The sequence below is a fragment of the Lygodium microphyllum genome, chromosome 20, assembly GCF_053477565.2.
Source record: "Lygodium microphyllum isolate KBCC chromosome 20, Lygodium_microphyllum_v1.1.10, whole genome shotgun sequence".
Taxonomy (NCBI): domain Eukaryota; kingdom Viridiplantae; phylum Streptophyta; class Polypodiopsida; order Schizaeales; family Lygodiaceae; genus Lygodium; species Lygodium microphyllum.
In genome coordinates, this window is record NC_141154.1 from 34,292,728 (window position 1) to 34,303,137 (window position 10,410).

Genomic DNA, 10,410 nt, shown 5'->3' on the forward strand with positions numbered 1-10,410 from the left:
GAGCTTGCTTTGCTCAACCATTAGAAGATTTATCACTATAATACCCTATGGAAACCAAGAGTACAACTTGAATGCTTATGTATTTAATGTCTACATACTATCAAGGATGTTACATGGACATAAAAATACTTGCCACTAATATACATGTGTGATTATGATCTTGTTGAGCTTTGAGCTTTGGTTTTGAGCTTTGTTACAAGCTTCATTGGCTTCTCAATTAGAAGCTTGAAGATCTATTATATGTATATGCTTCCATATGTACAGTTAATGTACTTGGGCTTCTTGAATGCTCTAAGCTTAATGTATTAATCTTACTTTGACATTCCCAATTTTCTTCAGTGGGAGTACCTTACTATTTCCTTGTAGATCTTGGTTCATTAGAGACAATGGGAATCTCTTGTTTATGTACATGCTCAATTAATCTATACATACATTGTATTTGTAAACATTGCCCATTGTGAATAACTCTACTTTTTCTTCGAATACATGGTACTTATTCCTATCAATGTGTTGTCAATGATTGATACATGCTTGTTAAGCAAAATGGTATGCATCTATGTACCTACCACCTTTGGATGTTTGACAATATTTGGTACTTAGTGTTTTATGCTCTTGCTTGACACCCTAATTTTTATCTGGATCTCCATGATAATGGGAGCTTGTCATTTTTTGGACTTTTGCCTACAATTTCATTCTCTTTTATTGCAATCTTATGGACAACAATGGTGAAACTCAATTTTGAGTCATATTGTTGAGAGTAGACACTTGGTTTGAGCACTTCATTGCATTTATTTTGTGGAGAGCCATACATTGTATTGCACTTCATCTCTTGCATTCCATTTTGGGATGGTTTTGGGACTGATTTACTATTAGTACAACAATTGATACTCTTTTTTGGGTAGTCGTGATGGCCTCTGCTTCAAGTGCTTTTGAAAATAGTGCTATTTTCAACATGGAAAAGTTGCATGTCAATAACTTTAACAAGATTTGGTTTAAAAGAAGAAAACTAGGCCATTGAAAACTAAAGGGATAAATCTCAAAAAGTATGAAGTAGAGATTTGGATTGATCTTAATGAGTTATGCAAATCCACTATCATTTTATCTTTGTCAAAGTAAATTTATTTTAATGTCATTGAGACCAAGGGTAGTGTTTGGTAGTTATGGGAAAACATACATAATCTTTTGTTTTCTATAGCCATGATATTATATTTCATGAGAACAAAATGCATAAGAAACTAGAGTAAGTGATTGAGGAACACGTGATGATCTTTTAAGAGGAAACTTTGATAATTGTATAGCCAACCCAATTAGATAACATGTAGCTTCTAATGATATAGTGGCCCAAGATCTGCTTGTTTTGCAAGATCAAGATGTTGGACAAAGAGGACATAATATATAGTTCTCCCAACCAAACTTGAGACACTCTACTAGAGCCTCATATCCTCCTAATCTTTGTGAACCCTCTACATTACATCATGGTAATAGATTCTCATGAGCTCCTTACTTATTTGGAGATTATGCACGAAGGTGATAGTTACTCTTTAGAGGGCCATGCAATCTGAGTTTGATTCACTACAAAAGAATTAGACATGGGATTTGGTTCCATTGCTTAGTGGAAAACATGCATTGCTATGCAAGTGGATGTGTAAATTAAAGAGCAACCATAGTCACCCTAAGCCAACATATAAGGTCCATTTGGTTGCTAAGGATTCTCAATAGGAAAAGGGAGTTGATTTTGATCAGATATTCTCCCCTATAGTCAAGATGACTACCCTTCTATTGGTTTTAGCCTTGGTTACACAAATGGATCTGTACTACCAAGACACTACGCTAATGGGTCACACAAACTTATATTAGGTAGGACGTACAGGCAATAGGTAGTCCATCTCTAGCTATGTCTTCACCTTTGTTGGAGGTGGTATTTCTTGGATGTCTGCATTATCTTGTCCACTATCAAGGCTAAGTACATTGCAACCATTAAGGCTTGCAAGGAGGCCCTATGGTCATGCCGCTTCATTGCAGATATTGGTATCATAGATATGAATCCTACATTGCATTCGAACTCTATAAGTATCATCCAATTGGCACATAATTTGATCTTTCATGTGAAGACCAAGCATATTAAGGTTCATTATCACTTTATCAAAGAGGTGGTTGAGGACAAGCAAATAGAGCTTATCAAGATCTCTACAGATGAGAATCCTACTGATCTACTCACTAAAAGTCTCCCAATGGAATGTTATGCCTTCCTTAGAAAGATGATAGGCATAGAATAATATGATCTCTCTTCCTTATCCAGTTATATGTATACATTGTACTTTTTCTTTTTTTCTTGTTTTTCTTCTCACTCATGCACATTTTTCTTTAAGTGGGATGTTATTGGGGATTAAAGGTCACCTATGCGCCTAGTTGCTCACATTTACTCTATACTTAACATCTACACACATGTACACTGCAAGTGGTGGCTGTCCATTTACTGCCACTTTATTCTTCATTCTTTATTATAAAAATAGAATAAGATAAGATAAGTCACACATCGTGATTGTTAGAGTTTCCACGTACGGTCTTGCTCTATCTTCTTGCTTCAATCTCCATAGCTCTTGCTTTTGCCTTTTCTGCTAGTGCCCTCATTCTTGCTTACCCTTTCCATATTTCATATCGTAGCATATTCTTGGAAATGAATAACGTTTGCAATACTTCTATACATGAAGAAGAGCTATAGTACCTCAAATGTTTCCTTAGAAACTTCAAATGCATCAAGCCACTATAGATTGAACATCTAAGTTCATTGGATTGTTTTTGTCAAATTATAAGGCTTTGTTCATCAATGTGGTACTAAGTCTTTCAACCTTTATTCCTTTGATAGCCTCACTTTCATTCACTTTTATGAAAAACTACAATTTATCATCATATTTTTTTATATTCATATTATAAAACATCACCATTACCAACTACACATTGAGTAAATCCATAACCTTTGAGCTTTATAAACCTAACCTTGTATGCTTTTTTTTGTCTCCATCTTCAATGTTTTTACACCATTAACATGCAATGGGTCTTCTATCAACTCCAAAATCTTTGTGTTGAATAGCTTTCAAACCTCTATTAACTTTGAAGGTCTAAGAAGACGCAATAATTTTGCTTCTCTTCAATGCACAACTAAACCTACACTTAACACCCTTGAATATTTTCATGCAAGTCAATGTGCTAATTCCAACCTTGTCACAAATAGATTGTGTGTCCATAGCAATAAAATAACATCTTTTAATAGACTCAACCACCTTCTCTTTCACAACATTGGACATTGGGTTGCTCAAAGTCTATTCCAATGTACTTTTATTTAGCAGTATGCAAATGGATAATCCAAGCTCACACTCATCACTAAGATTTTCAATTTGAGTAATCTTGGAAGCCTTAATATGTTGCTTTCATTGGTCTCTATTTACGATCAACTCAGTAATTGGCTTTGTCTTTCGTTTGAGTTCATGTATATGATCTTTTTTAGGTCATCCAATTGCAACTTTGTCTCCTCATACATAATCTCAATATCATGGGTAGTGTCCTACATTGTGATAATATAATTGCTTCTTTGAGTTATTATTTCATTCACTTGGTTCACTTGTCTTATTAGCCGTGTTGAACTTAAAGTTAATGTGCAACAATAATGTCATAGTTTCTATAGTTGCTTGATAGGTTGTAAACACCTTTAACACTTCACTAAGCCACCTAGTATAACCAAGTAATCCATTTTCACCCTCACATTTATTTCACCAAGTTTGTAATTCTAGAGAAAACAAAAGGTTTACTGGTTAGGGTATCAATTGGGTAGATTACCCACATCAAACCAAACATCCACATGCTTCAATTCCATCTACATTCAAATAACTTTATAGAACTTGAGGATTCGTATTGATATAATGTACATTATTGAATAAAAAAGCATATTCAAGTTGTATCTCAATGTGCAACTCCTTGAATGTATTCATTTTGCTTATTGATTGTGAGATCAAGTTGGAGATATATGAATTGATTCCACAAATTTTTTGAATGTATATTGAGTATATCAAGGTAGTCTAGATGGATACACAAAGGTGGCAATGAAGATACGGGATTTAATATCTACATAGGCAGATTGAAGAGGCTAAGAATGACACATATAGATATTGATGAAAAGAGAACAGTTGAGTTTATGGAGACAAATTGGAGAGGCCAAATAAATACACAAAGATGTTAACAAAGAATCGTTGATTCTATGGAGATAAACTAGAGAGGCATAGATAGACACACATATATATTTATGAAAATAGGGGATTTGATATCTATGGTAGTAGACTAGAGAGGCACAAATAGACACACAAATGTTAATGATATTAATATACTTGAGTCTATGGAGGTGGATTAGAGAGGCACAAATAGACACATAAAGATGTTAATAGAAATAGAGGGCTTGATGTTTATGGAGGTAGACTCGAGAGGCACAAATCGACATACAAAGATATCCCAAAGAAAGCATGTGACTTAGTGTGTGAAGGTTAAAATGGATAGACACATTCATATATTAATGGACATAGAATAGTTGAGTGTGAAGGTAAAGTGTACAGACATAAATAGACTGCATAGATTGGATATCATTGATTGATGGTGAGCAACAGAGATCAAGGGAAACTGGTAGTTTAGTGCATCAAGGTAAGCTAGATAGACATGGAGAAGAAGTCACAATAGAGCAATGAGGGTGGCGTGATAAAAGGTTTGCCACGGTATTGTGTACGCCTAGAACATTGAAAAGTTATATCAAGGGCATCAAAAAAGAGGGGCCGTCTTAGCAATCTCTTATTGCCAATCTCATTTGGTGCTTTTTTTGTGAGATAACTTGGCACATGTTGGAGATCTGTACGTATGGTGAAAGAAACCCCCTAGTTGCTTCAACATTTCTCCCTCCTCTTGAAATCTTTTACCTTTCTTATTTTTCCCCTCATCTTGTATCTCTCTCTCTCTCTCTCTCTCTCTCTCTCTCTATAATATATATATATATTATCTTTGTTTCTTTTCCAATGATATCTTCAACCTTCATTATGGACTCCTTGGCTCTTGTTGTACTTGGAATGCTCAAAGTTTCATAGGCTTTTTTGTCAACTTTGTGTATTGAAAGAAGCAACATGTCAAACTTGTACCTAAGAGCTTTGTTGTATATATATCCTTGTCCATCAAGGTAACCCTGTGAGCATGGGTAACACATACAGTCAAGAAGTCATTTGCAAAATCTTGAAGACATACTAGTGTACTTGATTGCCACCTCACATTGAGTCCATACTTGTCATAGATCTCCCAGATAAACCTAAAAAAAGGGGCTTTGTGTATGAGCGTGTGAAAGACTTTTTGTACCTGTCTAATTTCTACAAGGGTGTCCAATCACTATTTTACACTCCTCTTCATGGACTTCTTGGCCTTTACCTTGGATGAACTTTTTGATTTTGCCCTTGCATGGGCAAATGCCCCTTGTTTCCCTTTGCCAACATTTCTAACTTCACACTTCTTGCCTTGAGATGTGATAGTGTTGGTGTATGGAGTTTAATCTTGTGTCTCCTATGGAGGCATGCTATGGGGGTCTACTCTATCTTGCTTTGTGTCTTCTCCCCTTGCAGCCTTCTAAGGATTTTCCTCTTGTGTTATCTGTGCATCTTCTCCTCTTGTAGCCTTCTTTGTTTTAGTTTTGCATCCTCTCGTGTCTCTTGAGGATCTCCATATTGTACAAAATTGATCTCAATCTCCTTTGTTTTTGGTTTTGCACCCTCTAGTCTTTGCCTCTTCGTTGGATATGCTTTGGCCTTGTGACATGTCCACTTGGACCTTTGGAGCTTTTCTTGCTATTTTCCTCACGCTAGTCATTTTCTTATATAACAAACAATTGTGGAAATGAGAATAAATATGAAGGGGAGATGAGCATAGGGCAAGGAGACATGGAGTAGAACTTCTGACATAGGGATTGGACCCTATGGTGTGTAGGGAGTCCATTTGAGTGTCTCTATGTGCATTGTAGGGTTTGGACCCAATTTGATGACAAATAAACATTTTTTGACTCCCAAAAGACAAGGTTCAAAATGATCAAATATGCCTTTTTGTGGACCAAAAATGTGCAATAGGCTCCAAATTTTGCAGCTTGGACGTGATATAAGCTACATACTTGCCAACAAGGTGAAGAGTTGATTGGACAAGAGTAATATGGAAGGTTTACTCGAGAAGAGGAAGGTGAAGGTGAAGGTGAAGTTTCATAAGTTAAAAAATAGAAGTGAAAATTTAATTTATACATTCTCCACAATATGTATGGGCAATGTCACACTAACAATGTAGCATCAATCCTTTGGGTTCTCTAGTGAAAGTGACACATGGCAAGCTAGGAATGATGACATGTGTATAAATTTGTGGTTTATCTAGTCGTCCATTTGCCACGTGGCACTCATATTGTAATCATGGGAGTTTTTGGTAGACATGCATTAATGGGGTCATGTACCCTTTGTAAGGCCATGCAAGTTATCATATGCAAAATTTACCCCATTGCTCTTGGCATTGCCAAAAAATATTTGCAACTACACCTTCCTTGAAGCTTCTACCCTTGTCAAATTTGCAAGGTTTCCCCAAGTATGGCCTTTAAACATTCAAGAAATTTGAAGGCTATTTTGTGAATCAAATGTGCTATCCTAGGGGAAAAAAGGACCCAAAAAAAGTCCTAGTAACAGTCTTTCTTGACTTGGACCCTACAATGTGTAGGGAGGCAATCTAGGGTCCAGGTCAAGAAATGCTAAATTTAGGATTTTTTTCTTTCTAATTGCCAGGTACATATAAGTTATACTTCATGTAGGTGCTTAAAGATAGGATGTTGGGGTGTGTCTTGCCTCCCCTCAAGTAATTTCAACCTCATACCTTGTCATGCTCAATGTTTAGTCCATGAAAATTTGACTAATGGTCTTAGAGGTGATTTTGAAATCTCTATAGGTATTCTTGTTGAAAATGCACGGATATGGGATTTTCTCGATATTTTCTCCAAGAATAGAGAATTGAACTTCGAGTTAGTGCACAGAAATAGGGCATTGGGGTGTGCTTTGCATGTTGCCCTCAAGGATAAACCAAGTGCTCTCATCATGCTCCATTTTAAGTCCAAGAATGTTTGACTACAATTTCTTAGAGGCAATTTTCAAAATTCTTCAAGTATTCTTTTGGGAGTATGCTTGTAGAAGGAATTTCCTAGTTATTGTATCCAAGCATAGGGGTTGCAGTGGAATAGAAATAGGAGTCAACTTGTCCTTCCATGGAAGCTTCATTCGTGGTAGTTTAGAAAGGTCTAAGATGTAATGTCCCAAGCTCTTGAGTAAGATTGCACATAGATGGGATTTTGTAGATATTGTGTTTTTTTAAAATCAGGCACAATGTTTGAAGCTCAAGTTAGTGCTAAAAATAAGGATATTGGGTTGTACCTTAGACTAGTCTTCTTAGCATTGACTTTCATGGCTCTTTAAATATTTCTTGAAAATATGCATGTAGATGGAATTTATGAAATATTATGTTCCTAGCATAGGAGTTGAACTTTACGTACCCTCATGGAATTCTTGAAAAAAGTTCATGTAGATGGGAATTATCAGATATTTAGTTTCTTTTTCCTAGCATAGGAGTTGAACTTCAAGTATCCTCCTAGAATTCCAACCTATATTGCCTAGCTAATATGGTTGCATTGGAATATAAATAGAGTCAAACTTGTCTTGTCATGGATATTTGATTGGTGGTGGTTCAAAAAGGTCTAAGAACTAATTTCCAAGCTCTTGAGTTACTCTTTGGTAAAAAATACATGTGAATGATATTTCTTATGCAAATTATCCTTCATCCAAGCAAATTTTTTTCACAAAGACTCTCAAGCAAGATTATTGGCTTTTTCAATCATGTTGGATTGCCTTCTTGTGTGCCATAGGGTCCAGGTCACTTTGGGGTATTTTTTTTCTTATTTTCGTGATTCTTGCCATGTCTTTCTCATTCTAGTGCAAATGGAGGTTAAATAAGAAGGAAAAACCAAAGAGTCTTTTGATGTGGAGTTCTTAGAAGATATTGATATTAGAGAGGAGATGCAAGTTGGTCCAAAAGATCCATACATTAGGAGAGGATATTCTTGTTGGAGAAGAAGTTGTGTGTCAGATGCATCACCAACAAAGAAGCTATTTTCCTTTACAAAACTAGAAACAATTTATAATTTGACAATGACATGAAACATTGGAGTATCCATTCCATTAAGAGGAGTGTAAGCTTTATGAACTCTATTTTGGGTTTTTATTAGGAAAAAAAAGAACTCTCTTTTGGGTCTTTTAGCCACCTCCTCTTTCCTTAAAACAAGGAAAAGTATTAAAATAATATAGTATCCCTACTTTTTTAATCATGTTTGTGTTTTTAATATTATCCACAAAGGATTTGCTCAGATTTCTTCTCTTCTCATTTAATAACACTTTTTCAACCACATTTTATATTTAGATTTTAGTCACGGGTGTGATATGTGGTTTTCAATGCAAAATGTAGTAAGAAATAAAATTATTGGTCAAATTTTTTGTTTTTTATAAATATATTTGGAGGTAAAATTGAAAATTTTAAATTTAAAAACTAAAAATCCATTTTGTTTGAGTTATTCAACTCCATTCTACTACTCTACCCACCTACTGTGTATACTTTTACTTTTGTACAATATTCATGCACACTATGTGCCAGCAAGCACGCACTAAAAGATGTGTACTCACACCCACTAACATCAATAATTGTTTCCACTACCAAAGCCTATAAATACATCCCTTGTAACTCATTTGAGAGCACGAAGCAACAGGAGCATTCTAGCATTTAGTACTCAAGCTTTGTATCCTCTCCCAAACTCTCTTATAAGCCTTGTAACTCTCAGCAAGCTAATATAAGTCTCATTTCTCATTTTTGTTGCACCCAGAAGCATGTTCTCTCTGTGTTTTGTGTCACCCATCCCGCTATATTTCCACTTCCGCCTCTCCGCCGTGCCGCTCTGTGTTTGGTATCATAGCCATTAACATGACACCATCTGAGAGAAGTAAGATTGTTAGTGATGTGTGAGGTTTTGCTCACTATTAGGCAATAAGGCTGTTGTGCCATTTGTGCCATTGTTTAAGCGTTTTTTCCTCAAAGTCCAATAAATCCTCATGGCTTCCTCCAAGATCGATGGCAATGTGTTCAACTTTCAAGACATTGTCCGAGCGCTACAAATCATTGGGAAATTCGACTATCATTGTGGACGAAGCACACCCCAATTCCAAATGGATTTTGCCAAACATCGATGCTGCACATATTTATCGTGAGAATCAACTTTTCAAGTTCAAGGCTTCCACACTTTATATAGAAGATCAAGTAATTCTTGCAGTGGGAGATACATTAGCAAAAGACCAATGTGTTAATCTACTATCTCTAGTCCGTCCCAAAATACAAAAACATCAACAAAAGAAAGATTATCCCTATTTGCATTTAGAGTATATCGCCATAGGCATTATCCCTTTGTTCCATAGAGGTCTTGATGTCTCATGTATGGCTGCAATATTAGATACTAGACATGTAGAGCTGATGGATATGATTGTAGGTCACGTTGTGTCACCTTTGTCTAATGGTCCCACTTTCTTTGAGCTTCCCCTAATTACGTTATAACTATGGATGATCCATACCTTCTTGAATTGCTCGTGCTGCATATTAGAACTATGGGTCTACAAATGAAAGTCTCATCCGCTCATCTAGCTATTCAATATAGGATGGTCTTTAGGTATATGTCATTAGCGATTCCGAGAGTTATAGAAGAAATCAATTCCTCTAAAGGTAGAGGGCAAACCATCATCATGAAATCTGATGAAAGTACTCATCGCTTGCTTCCTGATTGTGTGACCCCATGAATGGCAATTGGACATCTCGTCCCTCAAGAAAAAAGTATTGCCCCACAAAGTTATAAAAGTATAAAATATCAAAGGTAAAACACTTCATCTTCCATGGTGCATGGCTCCTGAAGTTGCAAAAGAGAAAGCTCTACAAAAACTTCTTGTCCAAAGTCAGTCGCAGCTCAGAGTATCCCCATCACAAAGGGAAAATGTGTAAAAATTTCATACCTAGCCATGTGATCAGGTTCACATCATACATGGCATTTTCCATCATTGTAAGAAACTCATTGAACACGCATCCTCCTCCATTGTCAATGTTGTCCAAGAGTTTGAGTATGAGAACAATAAGTACAAGGCTACTCCGTACTTAAGGCCACAAGATTCTGCTTCCTCGACAACAGAATTACAAGCCTCTAATTTGACACACCTTGCTCTTACAAGTCTAATCAAGAAGGTTGATAATCTACGACAAATACGTAACAATATTGTTGTCTTATGTCAA